Consider the following 17,145-nt stretch of genomic DNA (forward strand, 5'->3'; position numbering starts at 1 on the left):
TACATTTAGTCCAACATAAAGGACTTGAGAGGTGTCTAATTGAGTGGCCTGCAACAGAGCCAGGAAACAATGTGGATTTGAAAAGAATCCCACAATTAATTTCTGCATTGACCTAATGGGATGTAATTTGTTAATGTGTCCAGAGCCCAGAGTGGGTCTTTTCCATGATGCTCATGGATTTAAAGGGCATGGCATTCCCTTGTGTTTGCGTGTGCTTGGATGAGTGCATGAACAGTAAAGGATGTAGTTAAATGCAAGCCTTTTTTGCAGCCCATTATTAAATCTATGACCATTTAAATATAAAATGAGACATTCTGGCATGGTTTAGGCCACACATTTCTACAGAACATCAGGTTTAGAATTAGAGATATTGGCAGTCAAATGATTTTGAAACTTTCAGACATTTTACAAAAATCACATTGCCTTTAGACAATTTTAGAAATAGAGAGAAGGTAAAAGTGTTTAAAACAACATATTTTTTATTCAAAAAGTGGAAACAGATTGTGTCATACAAACTCCTTTGCCCAAGAAATAAAGCTCACTTTTTTATAGATGCTAAAAATATATTAACTATACAAGCTTACGTGTGATTGTGCTTTAAACTCCTTTCCCCCTGGTTCCCAGAGAATTAGTAGCATGTTTGTTAATTTTGGTATTTTAAAGAAGAAATTATAGTTATTAACCTAAGTGAAGTAATTGGAGGAATCTAATGCGTCTTGACCCTTTAGAATAATAATAATTTATCACTATAATTAAACTTGCATTTTCATAATAATGAATTAAACGATACGAGTTAGGCTTAGATTTTATCTCTAGTTTTTTCACTGAATTTTTGGATTCCCAAGCAAGCAGACTGTGTGAAGACAAACACTTAACCACTTTTATCAGATTTCTTTGTGTGAAAAAGTAAGGGAGTAGAAGGAATTGATTCACAGGAACCCTTCCTGCCCTGACTTCAAAGACGCCATAACTTCTGTAATAGTCACAAAAATAACAATTAAATTATCAATGTGAAAAGATCAAATTCACTAAACTAATCACAAATCTCCCCTTCTTTCTAATGCCTGCCAGTGAAGCAGCTCTTCTTTAGAATTGTATTCTTGTGGCTCCCCATCTCCAGGCTCCAGGGCATGGCATGCAGCAAAGGAGAGAGTGACACAGGACTTTATTGTGTTGGAAATCATATCACTTCAGTGGGGGCTGATTCTGTAGTGGAACAGCCTGACTGAAGAAGTTGTAGACTTCAATGAGAAGGTTGGTTCTTCTGTCAGGAAACAAAGAATTACAAAAAGATGGGAATAAGCAAGAGAGAAAATGACTTAGGAATGGGTGTGTGGCCCGTGTGTCTCTTTTGGCACACCACTGTACCTTAATGGACGCAGCAGAATGTCTGGGACATGATAGGCGCTCAGGAAATGTAAGATATATTGAATGTGGGCTTATGTGTCAACACAGCCCCTTGACCTAAAGCAGACCTGAGGTTGAAATAGTACAGAGAGAGGCAATAAAGATGCCACATGGCAGGGGAGAGTTGTGTATGAGTTGCCACTGCAAACTCATAATTTGCATTTATATGCACAGTCTTTCAACTTCTACCTGTTTTCAGCAATCTCAGACAAATAACTGGTGGTCGACTCAGGCAACAACACAAGTCAAATTGACTGGTTTATTGCATTAGCTGGTCAGCTCAGACTTGGTCACTGATCACTAAGCTGGTTTTGTGTGTCTCTTTTGAGACTGGAAATCTCAAAAGATTGACTGTACTAGGTACCCAAAAGTAGTGAAAGTAGAGTATTAGGCAACTAGTTTTTCACTATATTTTTGATCAACTATACACCTTGTGGTGCTGATGGGTGAAAAACTTCAAATTACTAGCAAACAAAATAACTGCTTCTATAGATAGAATAGCTAACAGTCCTATGAATGTTCATTAATTTTTTTTTCATGAGGGAAGGTATGAAAACTCAATTCTTTGAACACCTTAGTTGCTCAGTTATCAATATCACAGTCCTAAACAGAAATCTCTAAAAGAGCTCTCGAGACAAAATATGCAAAGAAATGCATATTAAAAAAAAAATATTTCACTTATAATAAAATGGAGGGCAATGTTGTCCTTGATGGAAAACTGTTGGAATTCATAGACCAACTGATGCCATGTGGAAATGCTTTTGTTAAGAGATAGAAATGCATTCAAACAGGCATATCTTTAATACTTTCATGATCTTTATGTGATGGCATAAAGCAGCCTCCAACACTTACTTCTGATACTATGAATGCATCCTTAGTCCCTTGACCCTAGTTAGCAGATTTCCTCCCTGTCTCTTCTCTGAACTTTGAAACCTAATGGACATATGTGAAGGGTAAGAGAAAGAGGGTATCAAGTTGATTCTGAGTTACTAGTGCCAATCTCTTCTTCAACACCCATGAGATTCAAGGTCATCTTTTACTTCCTCTCTATTCTACATTACACATTCCATTGGTGACACCCTAATGTCTCCTGAATAAAGTTCAAATTTCCTAATTTGTTGGAGGAAATGCTCTTCCTACAGTGCTCTTCCCAGGCCCCCAGACTCTGCTCCTTCAGAGCATGCAAACCTGAGTAACAAGTACTAGTCCCTGCATCTCTTTTCCTGAAAGTTTATTTCTGGACACCAGAGCCATATTTGCTGGTGCACATGGGAAGGCAGAAATGCTGAGGAATTACTTCTTATGGAAGCAACACTCAAGGAATTACTGAGGGATGGTATTTTATAATACACTCCAGTCCCTTCACCCTTCAGGAGCAAAGTACCTGAGGAATGTGTTCAGCGCTGTTTCTGAGTTCCCCAGTGAGACTGAGCTCTAGTTGCCCAGAGTAATTTGGAAATTCACCCTAGAGTGGCTTCCTCTTCTTCCCAGTCTAACTTCCCCACTCCATCATTACTGTTTCAAGATCACTTTTTAAATAAACCACTTGCACTTGAATTCTTAACTGTGAGTCTACTTCTAGGAGAAGCCACGACATATGGCATTAACATCATTTGTAATCAGGTCCTACCTAGTCTTCTCTTCTTAGTCATTTTCAAGTGCCACAAAAGTCCCACTAACTCTCTTACCAAGAATGTATTCTCACAGAGAACTTTGTGATTTTCAGAATATTTAATTACACATATGTCTGTTTCCCCCAAAATTCTGTGATATCATTCAGCCCAGGAACTGTATTCTATTCACATCACGGTCCTTAAAACTTGGTAAAATGCTTGGTACATATCAGATGTTGTGATGGTTAATTTCACCTGTCAATGTGACAGGGCCATGGGGTGCCCAGACATTTGGTCAAACATTACTCTGGGTGTCTCTGTGAAGAAGTTTCTGGATGAATCATTTGAACATACTGTTGAACATTTGAATCAGTAGATTAATGAAGCAGATTGCCCTCCTTAATGTGGGTGGGTCTCTTCCAATTAGTTAAAGATTTGAAAAGAACAAAAAGACTGACTTTCCTACAAGTAAGAAGGAGCTCTTAGTATCTGACTACCTTCAAGCTGAGATATTGTGTTGCTGTTGTTGCTGTTTTCCTGCCTTTGGGTTTGAACTGGGTCTGCTGACTGCTGATTTTGGGACTTATCAGCCTACGTAATTACATGAGCCAATTCCTTATAATAACCTCTATTGGTTCTATTTCTCTGTAGATCCCTAAGAACCCTAATACAGATTTTGGTACCAAGGATGGTTCTAGAAGAACTGAATTTTAAGGATAAGTTTAATGAATTGGTTCTGAGGTTTCTGGAATTGCTCTCTAATCTTATTAAATTTAAAAATGCTGATTACTCTCTTCCCAGTAGTAAAGAGAACACTGGTATCCCTGACATGATCTGGCAATAGAGATATGTGAAATACCACCATTGGATACTCCTAATCAACCACTCACAAGAAGCGAGGTTTTGGGTGATAATGTGGGTGACACTTCTGAAGATTTTTGTCAAACTAACAAATATGTTAAAATTGGATGGTTGCTCCTAAAGTCTCTGGACAAGACTGGGAAAGAAAATGATGAGCTCAGGGATTTGAATTCCCAGCTCAAGCACCGCATAAATGACTTAATGGCTACTATGTCTGCCCTGAAAGAGACCCTTATCTCCCATAACCTCAGGAATGAAATTTCTGATTTCAGCCTGTGACTGGCTAAATTACAATGTGAGTTAAACAATGTGGATTCTCCTCAGTAGCCAACCCCAGCACCCCTCTTTGCTTCCAGACATATAACTAGACTCAAATGACATCAAACCCCTAAGTGTGGCATACAAAGTGTGACTCATGAGGAGGTGACCTATAATTCAAAAGAACTACTTGAGTTTTTCAAATTATACAGACAGAAATCCAGGGAACATATGTGGGAATGGATATTAAGGGAGTGGGATAATGGTGGAAGGAGCAGAATGTCGGATCAAGCTAAATTTATTGATTTAGACTCACTATGCAGAGAGTCTGCATTTAATGTTGCAGTTTGGTGAGCTACTAAGGGCTTCAACAGTTTACTTCTTTGGTTGTTTGAAGCATGAACCAAAAGGTGGCCCATAGTGAGTGAGTTAGAAATGCCAGACTAAACTTGGTTTAATATAGAAGAAGGGATTCAAAGACTACAGAGATTGGAATATTATAGTGGATTTGTCATTTAAAACATACTCATCCCCCCTGAGAGTGTCCAGAGACGTACCTTTTGAGACTGTGAGAAATAAATTTGTGAAGGGAGCCCTGATATTCTTGAAGAGCTCTGTCATCACTCTCTGTAGCCAAGAATTTACAGTGGGAACTGTGGTGACTCATTTGGGAAATGTAAATATAACAAGAGTAATTGGATCTAAGAGTAGTAGGGGCCATGTGACAGCACTGGATCACCAATGGAAAGGTGGGCATGGTTACTGTAAGGGAGATAGGAGTCAAAGTACCAATCAAAATAGTCTGATTCATGAAGATGTGTGGCATTGTCGAGTTGATCATAGTGTTCCTTGAAAGTGAAAGAGATAAGAAGTCTAATAAATTCTTACTTGTCTACCTAAGCAGAAAATTTCTAGGTCAAGTGAACAGAAATCTACCTCAATGATATTAACACAGACCCTCAAATCAATTCCCAGACTTGAACCAATTTACAGACCCAGAATCCCTTGAATAAAAGGAATTGAGGAAAAAGAAATATCAGACATATCAAGGACTATTGGACACTGGTTCTGAACTGACACTAGTTCCAGGAGTCCCAAGACATCCCTCTGGTCAGAGTAGGGGCTTATAGAGGTCAGGTAATCCATGGAATTTTAGGTCAGGTTTATCTCACAGTACACCCAGTGGGTTCCTGAATGCATCCTGAAGTTATTTTACTAGCTCCAGAATGCATAATTGGGAAAGACATGTACAGCTGTTAGCTGAATCCTGATATTGGTTCCCTGACATGTAGAGTGAGGGCTGTTGTGAGAAGAAAGGGCAAGTGGAAGTCACTAGAACTGTCTCTACCTAGGAAAATAGTATATCAAATGTAATACTGCATTCCTGGAGGGATCACAGAGATTAGTGCCGCCATGAAGGACATGAAAGATGAAGGTGTGGTGATTCCCATCAGATCCTCATTCAACCTATTTGGTTTGTGAAGACAGATGGATCATTGATAATGACAGTGGGTTATTTTGAGATTAACTGTTTAGTGACTCCAATTGCATTAGGTGTGATTTCATTGTTTGAGCAAATTAACACATCCACTGACATCTGGTATGCACTTATTGATCTGGTAAATGTTTTCTTCTCCATCCCTGTCAATAAGAATAATTAGAAGCAGTTTTCTGACAAGGCCAGAATACACCTTCACTGTCTTACCTCAGCAGTGTATCAACTCTCCAGGCCTATTTAGTTCATAAGGATCTTGATTGCCTTTTTCTTGCACAAGATATCACACTGACCCATTACATTATTGACACTATGAGGATTGGACCTAGTGATCAAGAAGTAGCATCTACTCTAAACTTATCGGTAAGATATTTGTGTCAGATGATACAAAATAAATCTGACTAAAATTCAAGGTGCTTCTACCTCAGCCTTATTTTCTAGGTGTCCAGAAGTATGGGGCATGTCAAGACTTTCCTCCTAAGATGAAGCACATGTTGTTGCATCCAGCCTCTCCTCCAACCAGGAAAGAGACACAATGCCTAGTGGCAGAAATTTGAGCAGTGCACCTGTTTGTTCACTTTGCTTGGAAGGATAAATGGTCAGATTGAGACTGTATATTGATTCGTGGTCTATGGCCAGTGGTTTGGCTGTATGGTCAGGGACTTGGAAATAACATAATTGGAAAATTGGTGACAATGTAATTTGGGGAAGAGGTATGTGGATCGACCTTTCTGAATGGCAAAAAGCATGAGGATGTTTGTGTTCCATATGAATGTTTACCAAGTGGTGACCTCAACAGAGTAGGATTTTAATAATCAAGTAGATAAGATGACCCATTTTTTGGATATCAGTCAGCCTCTTTCCTCAGCCACACTTTTCATCGCCCAGTGGATTCATGAAAAAAGTGGCCATGGTGACAGGAAGGAGATCATGTGTGAGCTCAATAATGAAGACTTCCTCTCACCAAAGCTGACCTGGTTATGGCCACTGCTGAGGGCCCAATCTGCCAGCAGCAGAGACCAATACTAATTCCCTGATATGGCACCATTCCCTGGGTTGATTAGCCAGTTAGCTAGTGGCAGGTTGATTACACAGGACTACTTCCATTATGGAAGGGCCAGCATTTTGTCCTTATTGCACTAGACACACTGGATACATGGGTATCCATGCTTTCACTGCATGCAATGGTTTTGCAATTCATGGACTTACAGACTGCCTTATCTATAGTTTTGGTATGCCACACAACATGGCTGCTGGTCAAGAAACTCATTGCATAGCAAATGAAGTACAGACATGGGCCCATGTTCATGGAATTTACTGATCTTACCTCATTTCCCACCATCCTGAAGCAACTAGCTAGATAGATCAGTGTAATTGCCTCTTGAGGACTCATTTACAGTGCAGCTTGGTGGCAGTACCTTGCAGGACTGGGGCAAGCTTCTCTAGAAGGCTACATATGCCCTGAATCAAATCATTGTTCAATATATGAATATATGGTACTATTTCTCCAATAGTCCTTATTCATGTGTCCATGAATTAACGGGTGGAAATAGGAGTGGCATCACTCACTGTTACTCCTAGTGGCCCACTAGCAAAAATATTTGCTGCCTATTCCCATTACTTTATGCTCTCCTGGCCTAGAGGTCTTAATTTCAAAGGGAGAAATTCTTCCACTAGGAGACACAACAATTATTCCCCTAAATCATTGCCATCATCCACATTGGGCTTCTCATGCCTCTGGATCAACAGGTAAAAAATGGAGTTCCTGTGTTGTGGTGATTGATCCAGATGACAATGGAATATTGGACTACCACTCTACAATGGAGGTAAGGAACAGTATGTACAAGAGATCCTTAAGCATGACTATTAGTACTACCATGGAGAAGTACAAAATCCCAAACTAGGTAGGAGTACTATTGACCCAGACCCTTCAGGAATGGGCCAAATAGACTCTTTCTGTCATCCCACCAGGTAAAGGATCACGACCTGCTGAGGTGCTTGCTGAAGGCAAAGGAAATACAGAACTGGCAGTAGAAGAAGTTAGTTATAAATAATAGCTACAATCTCATGATCAATTATAGAAATGAAAACTATAATTAATTTTTTTGTTTGTTTTAAATATGTTTGCGTGTGTGAATATAAGAAAACAACATCTTTGTTTTCTTCCCTCTATTATTCCCTTATCATGTATCATAAGATGTATTGACTTAATATCATAGTATTTAAGTATTGTCAATTTTACATCATAATATTTAAGTTAACAGGATATCAAGGAGAAGAGTAAGCATTACTCAAAGACTTTACCTGTTCTACTGGGGAAGGGGTTAGCGCTTTTATGGTTGTATGTAGAATAGTTGAATCAGGTTAGGTGAAATTAGGACCTTTTTGTTGTCTTCATTTGGAGGTTACAGATGGTTTAAAGAGATGTGTAGGGGTGCCAAATTGACAAGGGGTAGAATTGTAATGATTAATTTTATGTGTAAACTTGACTGAGCCACGGGATGCCGAGACATTTGGTCAAACACCATTCTGGTGTATCTGTGAGGGTGTTTCTGGATGAGATAACATTTGAATCAGTCAATTTAGTAAATCAGATTACCCTCCCTAATGTGGATGGGCCTCTTTTAATCAATTGAAGGTCTGAAAAGAATAAAAATGCTGACCCTCCCTTGAGTAAGAGGGAACTCCTCCTGCCTGACTGCCTTCAAGCTGAGTCATTATTTTCAATTTGTTTTGTTTTGTTTTTTCTCTGCCATCAGACTTGAACTGAAACCTTGGCTCTTTCTGGGCCTCAAGTTTGCTGGAATTTGGACTGGAACTATACTGTCAGCTTCCCTGGTTTTCAGCCTTTCAGACTTTGTCTAGAACTATACCATCAGCTCCCTTAGGTCTCCAGTTTGCTGACTGAAGACCTTGGGACTTATCAGATTCCATAATTATGTGCACTAGTATCTTATAATAAATCCTTCTTATTTAATACATATAAATTGTACATATATGAAATCCTATTGGTTCTGTCTCTCTGGAGAACACTGACTAAAACAGACTAATTAGCTCTGAAATTGAATTAGATGGAGTAAAGTATTTTAGTAGCAGCTTTTGTAGAAGAGACTACAGTGTTAAAGAGTATTTGAGACTTTTTCTTCTGGAATTTTAAATAAGCTGATTTGAGTGGTAATTTGGTACCCCCACATATATAGGAGTTTGATAAGATTTCAAGGCTGCACTTGGTTTGTCTGGGAAGCCTGAGTACTAATCATGTTTCAAGAACAGAGATGAGAATATGGGTTGAGAAACATCATCCAACAAATAGATGAGTGCCAAATATGCATTAGTTTCTGAAGAGTCTACAGAGAGGAAAACTCACTTCATGGGGCATATCACCTAGTAAGAAAGAAAGGCATTCTAGACATAAGTGAACAATTTAATTCCTAATCACAAATTCTGATGCTATTTTAAGGGATGTAGTAAATTCTCCAAGAATATGTATAATAGAAAAGCTTAACCTCTTCTAAAGGCTCAGAGGAAGTTTCTTGAGGAATTGACACATAAAGTAAAATCTGCATGATGAGGAAGAGATATCCAAATGAAGAGGTGAAAAAAGATTATTCCAGAGCAAGAGAAAGTTTGTGGAAAAACCCTGAGGCAAAGCTAAAGGACAAAATGGTCATTTAGCCAACTTAAGGATGGATAACTGGAGCCTACAGAATGACTCCTGCAAAATAAATGTTTCAGATTTCCTTGCCAAATGGCTTTTGGCTATTATATCCTATTTGATACAAGAGCAGGTGATCAGAGGGCAGGAGAAAAGAGGAAACCAGTGTATTTCTACCATTTCCTCTATCTACTTGATTGCATCTCTGTCAGTAGCTGTGTACCCTGTATGGCTCCAGCTCTCACCTGACAGCCCCTCAGCCCATGGTCCCAAAAGGTAGGATGGTCTTGTCGTCCACCAGGTGGCCCTGACTCCCAGGTTCCTGCAACATAGTCTCTATGTGGAACGATAGCCTTAAGTGTGGCCACTTCTTGCTTTTGCTAAACTTTTGGAGAACTCAGTTCCCTTTTTGGCTTCTTAAACCTTCTACCCCCAGGGTAATCAAATGCCGGTATTAAAATATCTCTGTTAAAAATACCTAGAGTATTTTCTGTTGCCTGATAGACACAGCAAGTAAAGGGTAGAGTCAGGGTTTGATCCCAGGCTGGCTCCACACACTGTGCTTTTAGCTATTATCTTATACCATCAAATATCTAGTTGCTAAATATATAATTGCCTGGCTAGAAACTAAAGTTGGCCAACAAAGTCAATCTCTAATCATGTAAAACTTCTATAAATGGGTTTGGGATTATAATGTATACACATAGCTGTACAACAAATACTTGAATTTGTTTTACATATACCCCAGTTTTATCTGATTGTTGAAACTTCAGGACTTGGTAAACTCATCAAATTCTTTCAATGTGATAATATTTTTTAACAATGTTTATTAACATGCCAGAGATTATTCTAGGTATTTAGAATGCAGTGGAGAAAGAAAACTTCAAAGAACATGCTTTTTAATAGCAAAAGACATACAATAGTCACAAAGAACATACTTTTTAACAGCAAAAGACACACAATAGTCACACAAATGAATATATGAGAAAACCAGATGTAAATCATTTATATGAAGAAGACAGGTTAGATTATAGGACAGAGAGTGGCTATAATACAACATTTAAATAACATTTAAGAATACTATTATTATTATAAGAAAGACAGTGCCTTTCTCACTAGACAATTAATGACATTTAATTTTCAGGACAACAGCTGTTTCAGGAAGCCTATTTATTAGTTGCATCTTCAATTTACATATTTATGAATTCTCATGTATAAACATATATATGTATCTATATATACATATAATAGTACATGTACACACATACATACATAGATGCATATAAATTTGCACAAGTTGTTGAATATTACTTATATAAATAGTCTATAGAATTGTTCAACTGTTTATTTTTACAAATTGTTGTTATAATTACAACTACATAAGTAGTTGTTACTACATAAGTAGTTGTAATTATTTCTGTAAGTATTATAAATCCCAAGAGAAAACATGCTTTTAAATATCTTTACTGGCAATACCTGGAAATACTACCAGAGGGTGATGTTTCTCCTAAAAGTAAGAACTTTTCCGTTTTTTAAAAATGATATTAATTGATTCTTTCAAAATTTAATGGTGCCCTTGTCTGCTAATTCTAATATCCGAATCAGTTCAGGGTTGGTTGGTTGATTTCCTCATAATGTGTTGTATCTTCCTTGTTCTTTGCTTGCCTGGTAGTAGTTGATAGGATAACAGACACTGTGAATTTTACCTTCTTGAGTGCTAAATAATTTTATATTTCTCTAAATACTCTAGAGTTTTGTTTAAGGATACAGTTAAATTACTTGAAAGCAGTTTAATTCTTCTGTGCCTTGTTTTTAAGATTTGTTAGGGGGGACTGGAACAGTGTTCAGTCTAGAGCTAATTATTCCCCATGACTGAGGCGGGTTCCTTCTGTGTACTCTACATGATGCCCATGAATCTTGAGGTTTTCTAGTCTGGCTGACGGGAGCAGGCATTATTTATAATCCATTGAGAGTCCAGTTATACAGACCAATGTCTAATCCTTTCAGGTGATTCTGTCCTCAGCCTCAAGTAGTTTTCTCACATACATGGAATGATCCAGGGGACTTCCAGAGAAACTTCCACAGATCTCCACAGTTATCCCTCGGTGCAGCTCTCTTGTCTCTGATACTCTGTTCTGTCAACCTTAGATATATTGTTCTCTGTAGACTCTCAGCTCTGTCTTCTCACAGTAAAGAGTCTGCTGGGATCTTCCTGAGCACCCCTCCTGTGCTGTGGTCTGGAAACCATCCCAAGGCAGTCATCTGGGGTAATGGAAAGGCTCATCTCTCAGGCATCATTGTCCTTCGTTGCCTCATGTCCAGGGTTTGGCAAACTGTTTTTTCCTATATTTTTTCTGTTTTTCTCATGTTCCAGATGGGGGGGTAAACATCATATTTTCCCTGTTATTTCATCTTGGCCAGAAGTGGAAGTCACTTCCTTTCTTTTAAACCAAAGATTCCTGATAACTTCTTTTGTTGTATTGTTCTTGATGTTCATTCATTCAAAATGTATGGAACAATTGCAGTGAACCACAATAATGCTAAGAATATCAATTTGATTTTCTAACTAAACAAATTAAGCCCAGAAATGATTAGACACAGAGGTAAGGAGGTATATTTTCTTTCCTACAGTTCAGTTCTCTTTTTTTTTTTTTGAGTATTCTAAATGATTATAAGAAATCTGAATATTTTATGTTAGACAAAAGTAATGATGACATTAAAGTTAAGGCTGCTCTAGAACAAAGATCATGTCATTTATTTCTTTAGTTTAGAACGGTGAAGTGGAACTATTGAACGTCATAGAGCAAAGCTTCTCAAACTGTAACATACATGAATCATTTTCTTTTTTTTTTTGTAAAATGCAAATTCTGGTTTAAGAGGTCTAGGGTGAGGTCAGACATGCTGCATTTGTAATAAACTCGCAGAGCATGCAAATACTTCTAGGTAATATATTTGATTTTGTGAATAAGAGTCACCTGTGGACTCTGTATAAAATTTTAGTAAAAAATAAGGATGGGATCCAGATTATAAAGACATTAAATCTAATGCTATTGATCTCTTTATAGCTGGGGGTTGTAAAGCCATGGAGCAATGAACTGTAAACAGGTGAGGCCTATGTACTGTCTATCCATATATTTCAAGAGCCTGACACAGTGTGCTGGCTTATAGAAAGTTTTCAATAAATTTTTGTTGAAATGAACTAAATAGAACATTAAGGTAGTAAAGTTTCCTTGCAGAAATTTAATCCCATGATTCTTAATTCTGGGGGTCATATCTACCTTGTAAAAATCTGTATAAATCATGTGCTGTTAAGCACCAAATTTTTATCCAAATGAATGCCTATGTGCACCTCTTAAAGTCCTTTCACAAGCCATCTAGGATTTTTAAACCTCTTAATTTTTATACACACTGACACTGTTAATGAACAGAACTCTTAAATTCTTGACCAAAATCACAGGGCTGATCATTGGCAGAACTTTTATTATCTCCTGAGTCTGTTAACTTTCAATGACTTTTTTCCCCCTCCTCTATTACACTATACTTTTTTTTTCTAAAAGGAATACATTTTCCATTCCCAACAAAAAAGATAGACTTCACTGTGTAAAACTAAATGAGTTGACCACTGGGAGTTGTAATTTTGTCTTGGGTTTACTGGCCTGGGAAACATCTACAATGTAAGCATGTGCTTTTCCCTAGGGGAATTGCTTCAGTACAACCAGGACCACCTGCTCTAAATGCTTCCTTAAGCAGCTCTCAATACCAAAGGGGATGGAAATGTTAATATGAAGTTGTCTTCAGGCAAAAGAAGGTGGGGAGTTTATACTTTTATCCAGATGACTTTAGCACATAGATTTTTTGCCATCATCAAAAGAACTGAAGCCATTCTCTCTCTCTCCTTCCCAGTGGGAGTTACAACAGCCTGTGTGCCATAAAAAATGGACACTAGACATTGTGTCCCATCAGCTTATGGATGATTGGTATGTGACAATATTTTGAAAACACCTTTAGGTGTAGAACCTGACATAAATGGACTTGCTGAGATTCAGTAGTGTTTGGGGAGCAACACTGAAAATAAGACAAATTTAGAAACAAACAACCTTGCAAGTGCCAACAACAAGAGGCAACCCCAGGAGGAATCTTAGAGAGGCTGCTTTCTTGTGTGTGGCAGGAGGAGGTAATGTTTCAGGATTTTTCCTAACAACAAAATACAGGAAGGATATCCCTGGGAGATTTTTTGTGAACTTTTAAAAGCTAGATCACTGTGCTGACAATTTGGAACAAAAACCACACAATGCCCTGAAGTAAAAGTGCATGTGAGAATATCTAGAAACAGAATGCTTCCATGTTTCATGTTCCAACATTGCTTCCATGTTGATCTCCTTAATGACTTTTAAAAGGTGAGGTCAGGTTCAGTACCACCAAGGCATACAGGCCACTCAACAATTTGTCACTCATTTATTAAGATGTCGATTTGATTCTTACTCATTTATTTAAGAGCTTCCCAGTTTAATCTATTGATTTGTTTAAGCTTTTCTTGCTAGTCTTGAACTGGGTCATCGGAATATCTCTTAACATTTAACTAGAGTCATTAAAAGTAAATAGACATTTGAGGATAGTGTAATTGGTTGTGAAGGCATTTCCAAGGTGGAAAGGCCAAAGGTGGCAAAGCAAGTCCGTATGGGCATGTTGTCTTTGAGACCTGACTTACTCAGCAGTTCTCCAAAATGACTAAAGACTTCCTATGGCTTCAGGCACTAATTTGTCCAAAGACTGTTGTAAGACTTTGGCTAAAGCAAACCAGAAAGCCTATGAAAACATGGCTTACTAATAACACATCCCAGCTGTTCACTCCCTGTTAAAAAGTAGAGAATGACGTGTTTTGGAACAGATTAAGTACTCTGCTGAGTATGTTTTTAGGACTGTATCGAGTCTTAACAACATAAGTCCTGTTCATTTTAATTGGGGTTGCATAGTTTAAACTTGTCTCAGAACCCAGCTTTTTGCTGTTGATACATCATGTTTGGTATATCACTCTCTGGAATTAGGTTATTGCCAAACTTCTATTATGTTTTTGGTCATTGTGATCCTTATGATTTTCTGACTCATGTAACTCAAGTAGGAAGATATCTTTATTTCTCCTGTTAAACTATATTTTCTTTGAAGACAATTTATCACTCATCTTTGCCTTACCTGGAGCGATAATCCTCAAATAGTTGCATGCATTAAAGCATGTACAAGAATCACCTGAAATGTTTGTTAAATCACAGATCAGTTGAATGCCACTCCTAATAGATTGTAATTCTGTTGATCTGGAGTGAAGCCCAAGAATCTGCATCTCTAATGACCACCTTGCTGCCAATTCTGGGACTACACTATGGGTAGCACTGCCCTGGAGTCTTGGCCACAGCCCTATCCAACTCAAAGACCCCTATTTAAATCAGATATGTTATAACTATAGTGTATTTACTATACTGAAATTAAATTCATAGCTAATATAAACATCTCACACACTTACTTTTAAGTCAATATAATGTTCTAATTATAATGTAAAAATAAATTGTAAAGGAAATTAAGAAGAAAATCCTTTATGATATAATAAGCATGTTGACATATAAATGCTTAGGTCACATTGAATGTCAGTCACAGATTCGAATGTGTTGTGTTACCACCCAGCTATGATGCCTTCTGTGATGTGATTTTCTGAAATTATGATTCTTGGTAGAGTACCAAATAAAACAAAGGACATATTCCCTCAGTATGTATGGTAGTTGCTATTAAAACAGTGTAAAAAATATACTTTGCATTTATATATAAAATGGAGTTAAGTTTCAGGCTTAGGTTTTTCTAAGCACATTTTTCTCCACACAACCATCAGGAGAGACCCGAGATATCACTTCTTTGTGTGAGACTATACAGCACATTGCAGGACTTCTGCAGCTCCAGGTTCCCCCCCACCACTAAACACCAGTGGTGCAACCCAAGCATTGTGACAACTCAAATGCCCTCCAAATTTCCCTAATGGCTAAACCAGACACATTGAAATAGAATATCATACAAAATGTCTTGATGATAGTAGGTAATTGATTATTTATTTAAATTGAAGAGAAATACTCTCCCATGCCAAGTGGAGAATGGTAACTGAACACTTTTTTCTTGAATGTACTGTGTCAAGTGACTGTTTTTTTTGTTTGTTTGTTTTTTTAAGGTAAAAACCCAACAATAATGATCAATCACATTTTTCTTTACTCTAGCTATATTTTAAAAACAGGTTATTGGACATCTTCATCACTGTACATTTACATCATCAGCTGACACAAACGAGCAGGCTTTTGGTCATATTTGGCAACTGAGATGGGGAAATGTCATGACTCCAGTTGCATGCAGTTGTGTTCCATACCTAGGGTGACAGTGTGCCCTGTTCTGTCTCTGACAGTTGTGGCTTATACCTGTGGTTCTGGTGTAACTACAAATAATTATATTCATTCAAAGAAGTGTCTCTATTTAGATGATAAACTATATTGTCACCATAGTTATACCTCTCTAACAATTCCAGATGCTGAAAAGCTTGTCTTTTTTTTCCTGTGTTATGTAAGAAAAAGTTTCCAAATGCAAACACCATAGCAAATTTTTCTGCAATAAAACAAGGCTGGACAATCATTGATGTTCTGAGATTTTGGTCCTATGTTGTATATAATAGTCATTTACTATTAACTGAGTAGCTTAGGGTGTTTTGTTGTATTTGAAGCACAACACTCAACAATTTCTTGTGTTGTTTCTGTATTTCCATGACGTTCTCTTATTATTACTGTATATAGTAGTATCTCTATCAGAACATTGAATGCATGCCATTTTCTTCCTCTGAAATTTCATGGCTAAGCTGAGATTTACTAAGAGAAGCAAAAATGTTATGGATTTTCTTTATTCCAAAGCTTTAAGAATGGCAGTTCATATCCAACTAAAGGATTCAACCTGATCTCGCAAGGAAACTAGGATCCTAATCTAGCGGTTTCAACATCAGTCTTGTGGCCCTAAGACTTGTTTCTGGGGTAAGCCTGGGAACCCACAAATCTCCTAAGTGCAACCTTTCTCTGATTGCCTAGATTCATAATTGAATTTCTGCCTTGGTTTCCTGAGTCTGCTCCAACTATTCCTACTGAATCTCAGTCTCCTTGATGAGAGCTCAAATATACTGCACTATCTCTTCTCCTTTCCTCTTGAACATGGTCCTTATTCTTGTCCCCATACACCACCTCCAGACTCTAGCAGAGTCCATGGCTTAATTCTATGTAGCTATCCCAATAACAGTAGCTGTCAGAAAAAAAAAAAAAAAAAAGACAAAGAGAAGCAATTGCCATAGGTTCAAATAGTTTACTTAATTGTGATCTTGGGTCAGCTCTTACTTTCTTTCATTTTTCTCAAAGTAACCTATAGATAGTTATTACTCTCTGAGATAAGAATCAAATGACACAAATTTGTAAAATGCCTAGAACTCACTGGTGTTCAAAGGGGCAGATCCTGGAACACAAGCTGTATTTAAGAGTAACAGGAACCATATCCCCTCTGACAGAGGTAAAGACTGAATTTACATGCTGTTCTATACACTTCAAAGGTTATAGTCAGAACTTGAACCTTTGGATCCTGGAGTTAATGTGGCATTTAAGAATTTGTTTTGCTTCCAATGTTCATATATCATCAAGATGGAGGAGTCCAATAAACATTTACAATTCTTGGAGAAGAACTGGAAGAGTATAAGGACACTCTAATCCAGTATATCCAAGAAGGACCATAAGAGTAGATACAGAAAAAAAAGAACAAAAACTAGTTGGTGATCTCAGATCACCACATCCTACATTCCA

The sequence above is a fragment of the Grampus griseus genome (assembly GCF_964374135.1).
Source record: "Grampus griseus genome assembly, chromosome: 14".
Lineage (NCBI taxonomy): Eukaryota > Metazoa > Chordata > Mammalia > Artiodactyla > Delphinidae > Grampus > Grampus griseus.